At 43.0% G+C, this 14502-nt stretch overlaps 1 protein-coding gene across 1 annotated transcript in view; it reads right to left on the minus strand.

The window, feature by feature from the left end:
* The window catches only part of LOC108162129, a 37424-nt gene extending 24066 nt beyond the window's left edge, over positions 1-13358 (minus strand). Inside the window, exon 1 of the mRNA XM_017296708.2 lies at positions 12692-13358. The gene's annotated coding sequence lies outside the window, so the exon portion shown is untranslated. The remainder of the gene's footprint in view (positions 1-12691) is intronic.
* Positions 13359-14502: the final 1144 nt, after the last annotated feature.

Here is a 14502-nt window from a genome sequence, read left to right on the forward strand (position 1 = left end):
TGCTTCTTGGGGGCAACTTCTACTTGCCTCTGCCGCGGTTCCTCTGTTTGTTTGGCTGCATTTTTCGTACGCGAATATTTCATAAATTGAAATGTACAGTTAGTTAATTACACGCTCAATTGCCTCTAAAAGAGTGGCATTAGCCAAACGTCCGTGTCCTCCAGACGCTGCCATTTCTTCCCAGCTCCAACATCTCCGCTTCGGCCACAATTTTTAATGGTTGTCATAAAGAGATTTATCGCCTAATGGCCGAGTAGTGCTAATGCTCGAGTGGATCGCCGTGGCATGCACTCCATGGGGCGGAGTTTCGGTGCAGTTTCCGATGCGATGCCAGTGATCATTGGGCGCATAAGCGCAAGACGTTGTGTACGATTGAGAATTGTGATATAATGGTTGCTTGAATGCAATTTGGGCAGGGGTTTGGGATGGTAAGACATGAATAATGTAATGGTGGGGCAAACCTTTTTCACTGCGACGAATTTTCACTGGGAAACCCGTCTTTATCGATGGGAAAAGCTATACAAGTGATCGATAATTATCGATAGCTGTAAAGAAGTTCGCTTAAGGATCGATTTGATAGCCAGTTTTCATTTAAAAATTATCGATTTTGTATTGCTGTTATCGATAGCAATAAAATATATATTTCCAATAGGAAAAACGATGGAAAAAAAATCATATATATATTTTTATAATTATTTTAATTGTTAACTATAATTTTGCTCGATTATATATTGAAATCGTAACTCTTTGAAAATCCCCGAAAAGAACAATATACAGTTTCGATACTGATCGATAACTTCATGCAAAATTTTCGATAAGTATTTCGATAAAGTTTCGCTACAAGATAATTACTTGAAAATCGATGAAATTTTCTGAAATCTTTTGCGTTTCAATGAAATTTGTGCTCGATATTCGATACAAATACCGATAAACCGCTATTTCTGTCTATTTTTGGTATCGTTTGTAGTCCCATCACCGCTTAGGTCCCCCCCCTTTGACACATCAGACCGCACTCCTTAAATGTAATCTAAATCTTTAATTTTCCCCTTCGAAAATCCGTCGCACTCCCCACAAATCCAACGACCAATTTAGTGGCTAACTGGCGCTGTGGACGCGCCATCATCCAGTGGCAGCCATCAATCAAAAAAGTTTCCATTTTAAATGTCAACACATTCACACACGGAACAGCAGGCCACAGAACCCTGCCACCCATGCTCCACCCTTCGCTAGAGAGAACTTTCCCCCCTCAGACCGCCTTAATTTGGGGGTCTCTCTCGCTCTCTTTCTGTCGAAAAACTAAAACAAATTGCAGCCAGTGCGTGGCTTCGAAAATTTAAACATCAAATCTGTGTGTGTCTCGGGGGTTGGGGCGGGGGACGGACGGACTTCCTGATTAACTCGAAAAAACAACAACAACAACCTCAAAAATCCAAGAGGAATAACAACAACAAAAATACCACCACTGCATGCAACAAAATTGATTAATTGATGAGGCACACAGAATTTTCAATGGAATCTGGGAATCTGGAGCAAGCAGAACAGACATATAGATACATATATATAGTATATATATATATAGGAGGCCACATGGCCCGATCCGATCCGATCCGAGACACAATTTGCATAAATCGAAACACAAAAGCGAGTTGACTGCCGCCGCTGTGGAAAATCGAGAGCAAAAGATATTTATCTTGTTGCAGCCTCTGGCGGGGACTGGGACTGCGGCTGGGGCAACGCGTCGAGTGTTTGAATGAGTGTCAAATTAAATTGATCAATTAAGCAATTGACGTGGCTCGACATCGGCATCAACATCAACATCAGCTAGGGATTCGGATTCGGATTCTCGTATTTGGATTGGAATGGAGTGCAAACCCTGGAAGGGAATGGAAGACTTAAATGCAACATCTGCAACACAAAACAAGTGACGCAAATTGTGGAGGGGCACTGGGGGAGGGGGGGGCGGATGGCTCCTCTTTCTAGTGACAATTTCTGTCAATTCAGCGGCGCTAATCAAGCCAGAGACAGCCCAGGCAAGCCAAGCCAAGCATTTAAATAGGGTTGAAGGCAGCACCAGAGAGAACTACTAGACAAATTGGCTGCGATTGCAGTTAGTTAGAGAGAGAGTTGGAGCAGCTTAAAGCCGAACGAACATGCGGGTAGGTGCCCCCCAACCCCCTCCACCCGACTGGCAGCAAAACCCACAGTCGACAGTCGACAGTCGACAGGGAACGTCATATAATCCATCAACTCCCGCAGACAGACAGCTGCAGCTACAGCTACAGCTCTAGAGCTCTAGAGCTACAGTGACGACTCGAATTTCCCCCTCAGTTGTAATCAAATCAAATGACAACGCCAGACAGGAGGAGCCCCATCATTGCAGAGGCAACTTTGTGTTGGCAAAAACGGAAGGGGCAACGGCAACACAGAAGCAACAACTCCAACGAGGAGGAGCTGCCAAAGCAGCATAAGGAGGAGCTCTGGAAGGAGGATCTGTGGGTGGAAGGATGGCTCCTCCCTGTCTGCTGTTGCTCCATTGTCACATTTGATGGCCAACACTTTTGATGATTTAATAATGGCTTGTGTCCACCGTGGGCACAAAGAGAAAGAACAGAAAGAACACGGGATTTAGTTGCGTGGATAATGGAATACAATAGAGAGAGAGAGTGAGAGAGAGAGAGAGATTTCCTAATGAAAGAGAGGAGACAAAGACACAGACAGGGACCTTGACTTTCCCGGAACAATGGGCATCCAGAGGAAACAGAAATCATCATCGATACTGCGTCAGGCATTCCTTTTCCCTTTCTTTAAAGTCTCGTGGTGTCTTCTTTCAGTAGAAATAATTTGCATAGCATTCGGCAGTTGACAACTTTTTACTGTCTGTGACTCCCCCTCCCACCCCCTGCATGTGTTTGTCTAGTATTTGTGACAGGCCTCGAGGAAACTCTGGAGGAAAACTCTCGACTGTCTGTCTGCCAGCGTCAAAAAAAAACTCGAAAGAGTCCTCAAGTGGGTAAAAGTGGAAGTCGGGGAGTGGGGGGAAAGTGGCTCCCGGCTGTCTCCAACGGGGGCAGTACTTAAAGCCAGTTAAAGCCTCTACATATTGATTTTAGACAGGAGACCACCCCCCTCCCCTCCCCACCCAAGTTCATTAAAGTCACATCAGTGGGGAAGGACCCTAGTCCTGGCCACAAATAGACACGAGACGAGGAGGAAACAACAAACAAACGAAGCGCCCACAAATCAACGCCTAACCACAGCGTGGGGGGGAGGCAGTCCCGAAAAAAGGCAATGCCGCCATTTTGTCTGTCCTTGCGACCGAATGGGGCGCGCGTGGAGGAGGGGGGAAAACCATTAAATATGCAAAAAGCAACATGCGAAAAAAAGAGTGTTGCATACTTTTAGTTGCTGCGTCAAACCGCAAAAAAAAACAGCAAAAGAAGGACGAAAAAGGACGAACAACGTGAGCGAAAAATAGAACGAAGCTTGGGATACCCAAAAGATACATTAAATATGGCATTGGGTTCAGATTGTGGTCGAATTTGGTTGGAAATCATTAAGGTTGTAAATTAAAAGGCGGCAAAAGTGCAAAATTATGGCGAAAAATTAGTTACTGTCTAAAATGCAATACATTTTTGGTTTAAATTTGCTCAAATTCAACTAAGATGTTCATTTGCCTTCTGTTTGTTGAGCTTTTCCTTCGTTGTTTGTATTTTTCCACAGCAATATAAGCTCTCTCTGATCTCTGCATCTGTGTCTCTCCCTCTCTTTCTCACTGACGGAGTTCAAGCAATTAAAAACAAAAGCAAAAGCAAATAATCTACGTAGTCAAATCTATTTGCCGTTGGTTAGTGCTTGATCTTCGGTCATGCTTGGTCGTGTCTTTGCCGAGAGCTTAGGTGGCGAGAGAGCGCGAAAGAGCTTCGGTCTCAGCTTGAGGCCTGAGACAGCAAGCGCTAGCTTCAGTCGCAGCTTCTGCCCAGTGCAGCGCATTGTTGTTGTTGGGAGAGTTGTGGACAAGGAATTGCGGGAGTTTCTTTATTGCTTGCGAGAAGTAAAGCTCGTAATCAAGAGAGAAGTGAGAAGAGAACCGCCGGCCATTGCGACCCGCTGCGATCGAAGGCAGTTCCGATCCGAATTGCACACACCTGTATTTAAATATTGTGTTTTCCATCTCTCTTCTAATAACGCATCAGGCCCTTTTTTTGTAGGGTATCAACAACAGTTGAAAGCCAAAAAGGAGACAGAAGCTCCCAAACAGGAAGCCGGAAAAATAAATAAAAGAAGCGCTGAAGAGAAGACCCTGCTACTACCGCTCTCTCCCACTCTCCTTCCCTTTTACTCCTCCGCACTCGCCTAGTCCTATTCCTCTCTCCCTTTTCTCTGGTGTCTCTCCTTGGCGAGCCATTCATTAGCATAGACATAGAGAAGCAATATTGAATTTCTATGTGGGCGAGGGAGGACGGGGAGGGGGAATGAGGGAATGAGGGAGGCGTGTGAGGTCGCAAGGTTGCGAAAAAATGTTTCACGCTTTGGTAAGCTGAGGAAATCACAGCGAGGCACTGGAGTGGAAAGCAGAGGGGGGGTGCAGAGGAGGAGAGTTCCGAGTCCTGGGGACAGGCTCAAGCAGCGCCTGGGGATCAAATTAGTCGAGTTTTTTGTGAAAAGAATGCGGCAAATTCTAGACTTTTATGCATGATAAGTGGTGGGGACTCCAGAAAGGGGTTCTCGGGCCTAACGAGTGTGTCCAGGGTTGGGGGAGGGCTCAAAATGCGGGGAATATGAGCGGATAAAGTGCGAGAGAGCAACGAGTGGGGTACGACCTCTGAAGTGGCAGAATGACAGTCGTCACATGTCCCGATAGACATACAGGAAGTGGGAAGAAACGGGGAAGCGCAAGGATATTGACAGCCACAAGTCGAAGGGGGGTACGGAATAGAAGAATGATATACATAACGCAAGGGAATGTAAGGGATAGATAGGAAGCAGGAAAAGAGCTCAAAGAGCGAGAGAGAAAGGGGGTATGAAACAGTGTCCAAAGACGTTCCAAGCGGAATCGGTACAGCGGAAATGGAACTGAAAACTGAACGATATTCCAAACAAAATCTCGATTATAGAGTGGAAAAAGAATTGTTGGAGTCGGGTTTCCGTAAATAAATGAAAGATTCTCTGGAAAACAGGAAGTGGGGGAAATCTTTAATAAGAAATTCATTGAAATTTGATTATTTAACTCGGAAAAACACCTACAATCTATCAACAAGTTATTGTTCTTAAGCATAAAAGGCTTTAAATGGTAAAATTTATCAAAGTAAACCTTAAACCGCACAAGAATAAATCTGAATATTATTCCCTAAAAATTCCCCAAAAAACACAAAAATAAATCTGAAACGAAACGAGACTCCAGCCTCCAGTTTGAATCCCCAAAAAAATGAAGTTGAAAGGAGATCCCCCAGGGGCTTTGTGGGGCATCAAAGTGGATCTCCTTCCTCATCACCTCCTGCCTGCCTCCTGCCTGGCCACTCATCTGCAACGTCAATTGAAAGAACTTGTACACACGGAAAGCAGGAGCATCCTGTTGCCCGCTTTGTCTGTGGTTTGTCATCATCCATGTGGCAGCCGCAATCCACAATCCATCGTGTGTGGGCCTCTCTGTCCTGGAATTTTTATGAATTATAAGCGAGCCGAGTGGCTGGGCTTCTTCTTCGTCTCCAACAAAATATGTAAAAATATTTACCAAAAAAAAAACAGCAGGCGAAGGGAGGAAGGAGGATGACAGCCCAGCGACATTGACAATGAGGCAGAGGCGGTAGTAAGTGGCTGCCACAACTCGAGGCAACAACAAAGCGCTGATTGACAGGAAGGCAGCAGCAGCACAAGCGGCGCACACAAAAGAGTGGAGGGGGAGTCCGCGGATGGAAGAGGGAGTCGTCCGCGACAGACAGGACAGTCGTTAGGCCGATCAACGGAGCGTAGCGGCCCAGGACATCGCATCACATCACATGATGTGTGGGAGTCAAGCTCTCTCTTGCTCTCTATCGATTTTTGGGCATAAAAAAGGGCTGGAGAGGTCGAGAGAGGTTGCATTTGCAGCTGCGTCGCGGGTTCATTGTTTTTATGGCAGCAGCAGACAAATTAGCAACGCTTGATTAATTTTTATGACGCGCACTGTAAGTGAAAGAAACAACAAAGACAGAGACCCCAAAAGGAGGATCCGTGAAGTATCTGCAGGTGAAAGGAGGAGGAGGTGCGCGCACCTCTTCAGACTCTTCAGATTTCATCATTTGTTTGTTTGTATCTTTCTTCTCGTTTCTTGAACAAACGATTACCATCAATCACAAATTACAGTTAATAATAGTACTCGCCGTTGCAAGAATACTTAGAGAGACTCTCTTGCCACAATGTTGCACGTGTGCGTCATTTTTTCTTGCTTATTGAAATGCATGCATGTTTTGCTGGTACTCGTACTTGCAACGCAACAAACAAACAGACAAACAATTGTGTCATATGTACGCTTGCCCCATTTGGTGGAGCGGTTCTTTTAATGGCACCCGGAACAGCCGGCGCGCGGCTCTGATGAAAACAAAAAACAAAACCAAAAAAGTTTCGTTTTCGGCTGCGCTTTGCGGGTTTTGTGGTCATAAAACGCTTGTCTTTTTTTGGGCTACTGCTGCTGTTTGTGCCCCTTCCTCTGTCCCTGCCCCACTGCTGCTGCTGTTGCAGGAAGTCCACAAAAGCTTTTTATTAGCTTCGGGCTTAAATCGAGACTTCAATGGAGAATAATGGACATTAAACGAATGAGTTGCCAAAGTCATTTACGAGGGAGGGGACGGGGACGGTTTGAAGTTCGGGTTAAGCAGAGTTCTGATTGAGAGGGGATTAACGGAAGGGAAACTATGGAGGAATGGATTATTAGGGGTTTACAGAGCAGGAAAGTAAAAAATATACAAAAAAGATACCTGGAAGTATTGAAAGATACTTTTTACAACTACAAATTAGCGAAAATCGAAAAAATAAAGTATTTTTATTATTGAAAATTATCAGAAAATATTTTATTATGAAATTCGATTCAATAGAATATTTTTCAATCCTCTTTTAGTGCTGGAAATATTTAAAGATACTAAATGTAACCACAAACTAGTGAAATTCGAAGAAGAACCATCTTTTATCTATCAGAACTATTAGAAAACTTTATAATATCAGTGCAGATCTATTAGAGGACATTCTTTGACCTTTTTTCTAGCAAAATGAATGCTGGCTGTATCTAAAGATACTTTTGGTAACTAAAAACTAGATCTTTGCGAAGCAGAATTTGGTTTTGATGCTGGACAACTTTTGGGTAATATTTTTGGGTGGTTTTAAATACATTAAAATGCAGAATAATATGATTTCAGCCTCTGTTTCATTCAAAGACATTTCAGGAAGTATCTAAAGATACTTTTTCAAACTGAAAACTGAAATTATGAGAATTGTATCAGGCAATGGAATATTAGGGGTTTATATTCATTAGAGTACCGTTTCCGAATCTTCTCTGAAGCAAAATCATTTCTGAATGTATCTTTTACTTTCCGGGAGTATCTTGTACCTTCCCTAACTACATTTCTTGAGTGGTTCTTCCACTTTTCCCCTACAAAACTCATTTTCCAGCTCGTTTCCTCTCTAAACCCTTTTCAACTCTCTCACAACATTCGGCACTTAACCCTGTCTCTCTCTCTCTTTCTCTCTGTAAAAAAAACAACAGCCCATCCGGAGCATCAGATGCTCTAATTACGCAAACATGTTGTCCATTTGGATGGCAATGGCAACCCTCTTTCTGGCAGGGAAACCCCCTTCCTGCCAGCAGTGAAACCTCTTTAGAGTGGACTCCCCAGCGAATGACAAGTTTTATTCCCAAACATTTTCGACACCTGGCGTGGCGTGGCGTGTGTGTATGTGTGGCATGCCCCAGGGATCGCTCCGGGGCATGGGCATGGGGGGTGACTAAATGGAACACATTTTTAGCCGTCTCTGCCTATCGAGAAAAACGTGTTGACTGCTGAAGGATTACATTGCATGTATGACAGAACTTTGTCAGCAGCGAAGCACCAGAGGAGTGGAGCGGAGTGGACCTTTGATTAATGATTAACGGGGAAAATGCATATGTGGCATACACCCCCGTCTATTGGCAACTTAGAACTTAATTACCAAACCAAATTTTATACAGAAAAAAAACAAAATCTTCCCGCATTTCATGATGGATTCGATGGGTAGGGCGGCTTGTGGGCCTCCGCCTGGGGGCTTGGCTCCGACCCTGAGCCCATTGCAGCGGCAGAGCGTCAGATCGGGGCTAATGATGCCCCATTGTCTTGTGATGCGTAAAAATGCCAGCTATGATGCCTCGAAGTCCACTAATTTCTGGCTGAAAGCCGAAGCGACTTGCTTGAATGCCGCCTCGTCTGTAGATCAGACAAAAGACAGGCGAATGCGGGAAGTCGTCAATGCAGCGGTGGCGGCGGCGACGATTCATTTCCGTTCTGCGAGGGGCATGCAACAAATTTAATATGTTTCTCTGGAGTCGTCTCGGGAGTTGATTCTTTCCCTGATCGCAATTTTGCGCACTGAACTGTAACCGGGAGTTAATTAGCTCAACGAAATCGTCGCCATAATAGGTCGCACTCGTATCTAGGGGCCACTCCAAGGGGCATACATTTACATAAACAGAGAGAGAGAGAGAGAGAGAGAGGGAGAGAGGGAGAGTATCTGGTGGAAGGGTGTAGAGCCACAATGAGGGTCAAGACTTTCAGAAAGGAAGCCAAGCAGGAAATCTTAATGTTTGTGTGGTCTTTTCCTTTGGGAACAAAAAGGGTTCCATGAGATCTGAGATGGAAAGATATGCGAACGATAGGGATACACGGAAGCGTAGATAGATTTATTGGAAATCACATTTCATTGTAAATTGTTTGGTGAGATTTTCGTGCATTTAATTTTGTCTGTAAATGATTTTCTCCTCCTCCTTCCGATTTTCCTCGCTTTTTTCTCTACTTTTTTTTCGATTGGAACTTCTTGACAGCTTGAAATATTTGAGATACTTTAGCACAAGGCTCTTCCCCGCACGCTTTTCTTGCTTCAAGCTAATTAGGCGCCTTGGCAGAGAAAAACTGTTGAAAACCTCAAGCTTGTGAGCATGTTGCTGCCACCAAATAAAATTGTGGGGACCTGGCGCCAAGTCATTACGCGAGAAGAGATAGAAAAAGTCTCAACAACATGCCAAGTGGTAGATACCGAGATACATTTTAAAGGCAACACCACACATAGATACATTTTGGGCTACTTTTCATGGGCGCCACCACTTGAGGCACATAATTTTTTTGTTTTTTCACAAGTACAAAAGCAGCCGCACGACTGAAAATTATTTTACAATTTAACACAAAAATAAAAAACACAGAAAAAACCCAAAGAAGGCTATAAAAAAAAGAGAGAAAAAATAGCAGGAAAAACTGAAGACAGACCCAAAGAATTATTTCACCTTGTGGCATGGCATGGCTCCTCGAGTGTCGGCCAGAAGGTCTTTGAGGAAAATTGTGGCACCTGTGCGGTTTGTGCCGCCTGCGTATCTGCAGATGTATCTGTAGCTGTGACTGTGGCTGTGCCCCCTCTGTGTCTCGGTATCCCTCTCACCGTGTGTCTTTTTTTGAGGCAAACAAATAAACTGGCGGCCAAGTTATGACAGTCGACTCCTGCCACTGCCACATCAAAGGGGGGTGGGCGGTGGGCAGAGGAGGGGATTTTCACAGGAAACATTATTCTTAGTTAGATGCTAATTAATTAGAAGACGCGGAGGAGTAGGAAGGTGCCCCGGCCAGGGGCCAACCAAATTCAGTGGCAGCCACCGCTGCGGCTTGTGGGAGGAGACACGAGACGATGTTGTCGAACCAGTAGTCGCACCACTGCCCCTACCACACTGCCACACTGCCGCATTGCCGCACCATGCTGTGAATGCAGTCGAGAATGACATTTTTCGGTTTTTTTGGGTGCTGTTTTTCCTGTGGCAAGCAAGATACATTTCTTGACAGGTATAAATTTGCTTGATTGTGGTTTTCGTCAGCGCCAGCCAGTGAGAAAAAAACTGGTGCCACAACAGCCACAGAAATGAGGTTGCAGATGGAAGGGCAGTCGTTATTTAAGAGAAATTATAATAAATTTTAATTTGCATGGAAAATGTCCAAGAATTATACATTTTTAGAAACAGTTATTTAGATAGATATTTTCCCCTAGAAACTGAGATTCAACTTTCATTTAATCAATTTAGAAAGTAAAGAAGATACGAAAGAGATGCATGGAGATATTTAAAGATACTTTTAACAGATAAAAATTAGCCAAATTCGAGGGAGAAACATCACTTTACCATAAAAAACTGTCAGAAAATATTTTATTATGAATTTCGATTCAATAGAATATCTTTTAAGACTCTTTTAGTGCTGGAACTATTTAAAGATACTTTTTGTAACCACAAATTAGAGAATATTGAAGAAGAATCATTTTTGTATTATAAAAAACTATCAAAACCATTATATTATCAGCTCAAATCCATTAGAGGACATTCTTTGACCATTTAATACTGTGTGTATCTAAAGATACTTTTGGTGACTAAATACTAAATCTTTGCGCAGCAGTATTCGCTTCTTTTTATGGTCCAAAATTGTTTTAATGGCTTAAGGCTTTTAATCAAGGATTTTCTCCTACAATTTCGAAATAGAAAACATTTAATTAAATTGTATATATTGTTTTCTCTAACAAAAAAGACTTTTTTATTCTTTTCTTTCAAATTTAAATGAATTATTCAACCAGAAGAATGGCAAAAGTCCGGCATTGTTTCATTTGGGAATCAAAAATCAAAATCATCTTAAAAATTTTATTATTTGAAGCTTGATTTTTGGCTAAAGAATTTCGTACAGAAGTATTGTAATTAAATCAATCAAGCGTCATCAATCATTTGGCAAATGGAATATTCATACACAGCGCAAACATGAAGAAACCACAAATTAATGCCACTGCTGCCACAACTTGTGCCACAAGAACGGAGTCTTTTCGTTTGTTTTTTTCTTTCGAGTTATTATAATAATGATTGGGGGCGCCCCAAATGGCGCTTGAGGCAGAGATGTGCTTCGCCTCGCCCGCTGCCAACTTGTTTACACAAATTTTAATTGGTGTAATTATGATTTTTACACGAAATTAATTATGCATGCGCTGTTCGCGCGCGATTGCGGCACTGCATCTTTCCGTCTTTCCATATCTTTGCAGATGAACGAACAAGTATCTGGCGGATGCCTGAATGCCTCAATCTCTCAATACAGTTTCTAAACAATTTTCAAAGTGAGTGAAGTATAAAGCGAGGGGGAGACTCATTAAAGTTATTTACAACCGAACAAACAGAGAAGAAGGAATGATATCTGGGTGGAATTTTAATTACCTCTCGAATCTTGAATCTCGAAAGAACAACAACAACAACAGGGAAATTATGAAATACTTCGGTACAGAGATAAAAAGAGAGAGGGGAACCACAGAAGTATCTACAAAAAGTGTGAAGTTGCCAAAGAACTGCATCTGGCAGATAACAATCTTGTATCTTTTAGGGGGAAAGATCTTTCTCCACAAAAACACACAAGAGAAATGCCGAAGAGATTCTTTTTCTTTTTTCTAGCATTTTTATTACCGACCGCACTGCTGATGAGGCAGGCTGCCGCTTTGTATCTTGTATCTATAAGATACAGCAGGTTATTTTGATTAGCCCGAGATGTTGACAGTTTGACTTTTTCTTAATTTGTTGTTTAATTAATGCGTTTTTTTTTTTCTTCTTTGTAGAAAAATGGGTTAGATATGCGGGGAATGTGTGGGGAATGCGCCAAGCGATAAGATTTAACCTTTGGTGGCATGTGGCACCCTCTATAAAGCACAAACATCCGCTGTTTCACACAAGTTTCACTCTTGGGGATTTCCCTGAAAATGTTCCATTTATTTTGGAAAATTTCAGCGCTATTTGTGGCTGCAATTCCTTGTGCAATTTAAACTGATATTCTTAATCTTTTACTGATTGAAGTTGCAATCTCTGGGATACCAAATGTTGTATATTTTATTATTCGAATGTTGCCTTAATTTATTTTATTAATGGCGCCTGCTTATTCATGCCACATCTGTTTTTCTTTGGCAAGAATGCGACAAATACCTCCCCAATTTATTTCCCCAAAACATTTGTAACTTCGCGTATCCATCACTTCTTATCCGAAAGAATTTTCCAGTAAAAACACATTTACTTCCCCCACCTTTGAATGCAAAAAATGACTCAAAGTTCTGTTTCAAAAACATTTACTGCCTGTTTGTGTTTCTGGTTTTAAATGCCTAATCTGGGCTAAATAAATTTAAGCCAATTTGATAAAGAAACTTGTTTTCGTTGTGTCTTTGCTGTTTCCTAATTGATTGTTTGCTGCCTTTATTTATGCACCCGATACTCGCTTTTATTTATGCAATTTATTTGTTTATCTTTGCTCTTTTTTGCATTTGTTATTATTTCTCTTATTTCTTAACAAAGAAACAATTGTGTTTAATTGTTTTCTGCAGATTGATTGAGAGTTAATAGCGGGGTAATATTTCGTTCGGATTTCCTCTAAGTTTTCTTTATTCCATTCCTCCCCCATACTGGACTTTTCCCTCTGCAACTTACCTTTAATTTTTCTTGATTTCTGTTGAAAGATATATCTTTAGTTTTTCAAGAATATCTCCTGATTGTAATCCTTAGTTTTGTTGCACAATTTTGTGGCCGGTTTTTCCACTTGCACTAAAACACTCAAAAATTTTAAATGCAAAATAAATGCAATTTCACTCTGCACGATGCACGATGCACGGTGCCCACTGGAAAGATGTTGTATCTTTTTGGATCTCTGGTTAGGTTTTGGATATGTTAGGGCCTTCTATGTGGCACATTTCACACACTTTGCCCCGCATTGATGGCGACGCCAAGAGCACAGTTGCCGCATTTTAGACACTATTTTATTCCGATATTCTTGCCTCCGATTCGATTCGATTGGGTTCGATTTCTGTGGCAGACAGACACTCGCGATACGCGCGCGAAACTCGGTTTCCGAAACGACGATTCGTATGTTCGTACGACTGCAAGAGCGTTGTTGTTGCCACGGGCGCTGGGATGAGTCTGAAACGCCGCGCGAGTCGAGACCGCGGCCCGTTGTTCGCTGCTTGCCTCAGCTGCCTTGTCGTGCTGCGACGTCGACGTCGACGCCGACTGAGCGCTCTCTGGGCTGAGGATTGTGTTGAGGGTTGCCTTTCGGTCGACGGTCGACGGTCGACGGTCGGTGGCTTTCGATTCTTGTAACGCGCCGAGCGAAGGTTGACGAGCGATTGAATGGAACGAGCGATGTAAGCCCGCAAAGGAGCCCCGTTTCCACGACGACGACGACGGCAGCAGCGGCACGACCAACAGTGTGGCATGTGGCATGTAAGAGCCGAACGAACGGCAACTGCTTTATGTGTGTTGGTGTTGGTGGTGTTGTGGATGCTAAGAGAGGCGTTTGGGAGTGTGGGTAACAGAAGGTGGAGCGAGAGAGAGTGTGAGAACGAAAGAGCACCGTTTCGTTGAGTTTTTGATGGCGTGCTCTCTCTTTGGAGTTGGCTCTCTCTTTTGTGGGTTCTATTGGGGATTGGGATTCTCTTTTGGAGCTTGTGCATTTTTCTATTTGGGAATATTTTGATTTAAATTAAATTTGTTTATCTAAGTTTTTTCTATACTTTTGAGCTCCATGAGATTAGGGCCCCCACTTTGTACTCCAAAAAGAGTCTTGGAATTTCATACCTGCCCCATCATATACACCTGTGCAGCACTCGCCGTGCAACTCCCAATTAAGAAGCATTTGCAACTCCATAGACTTGTGCTCTTCTCCCCAAAAACGTCTCTCTTTCAACATTTTGTATAAGAGTTTTCATTTCCACATCGTTGCGGTGGAGGAACAACCGGAATTTAAGCGAAACAAAACAAGAGAGCGACATTTTTGTAACTGTTGATTTTGTTTTTACTTTCCTTGAGATACATTTTCGCCAAGCGAATAAATTTTGTCCAAATTTTTGGTTGAGTTGTCTGCCCTGCGGACGACGCTGATGAATTTCCAATAATTGCCGCTCGCATTAATCAAGATATTCACACACTCACGATACGGCAGATGCAAGATATGATATGCAAGATACAAGCGGAGAAGATAGAGATACATTCGCCTCGTGCGTAGCGCGCCGCAACTTGTCATAATGTGGCATTATGGTCGGGCTTAGTCCCCGTTGAGATTTTCCATGGAGGTAGAGCAAAGAGAACGAACGCCGATCTTGTCGATGATTTATTGGACGCTTCGGTTTGTTTGCGCGACAGAAAACTCTCCTACGATAGAGTCTGCAACGGTTAGGGGTGTGGGGTAGGGGGAGTGGAACGTGGATTGAGAGTGAGAGTGGAGGGGGGGCGGCACTTGTAGATGG

Source organism: Drosophila miranda, chromosome 4 (assembly GCF_003369915.1).
Source record: "Drosophila miranda strain MSH22 chromosome 4, D.miranda_PacBio2.1, whole genome shotgun sequence".
NCBI lineage: Eukaryota > Metazoa > Arthropoda > Insecta > Diptera > Drosophilidae > Drosophila > Drosophila miranda.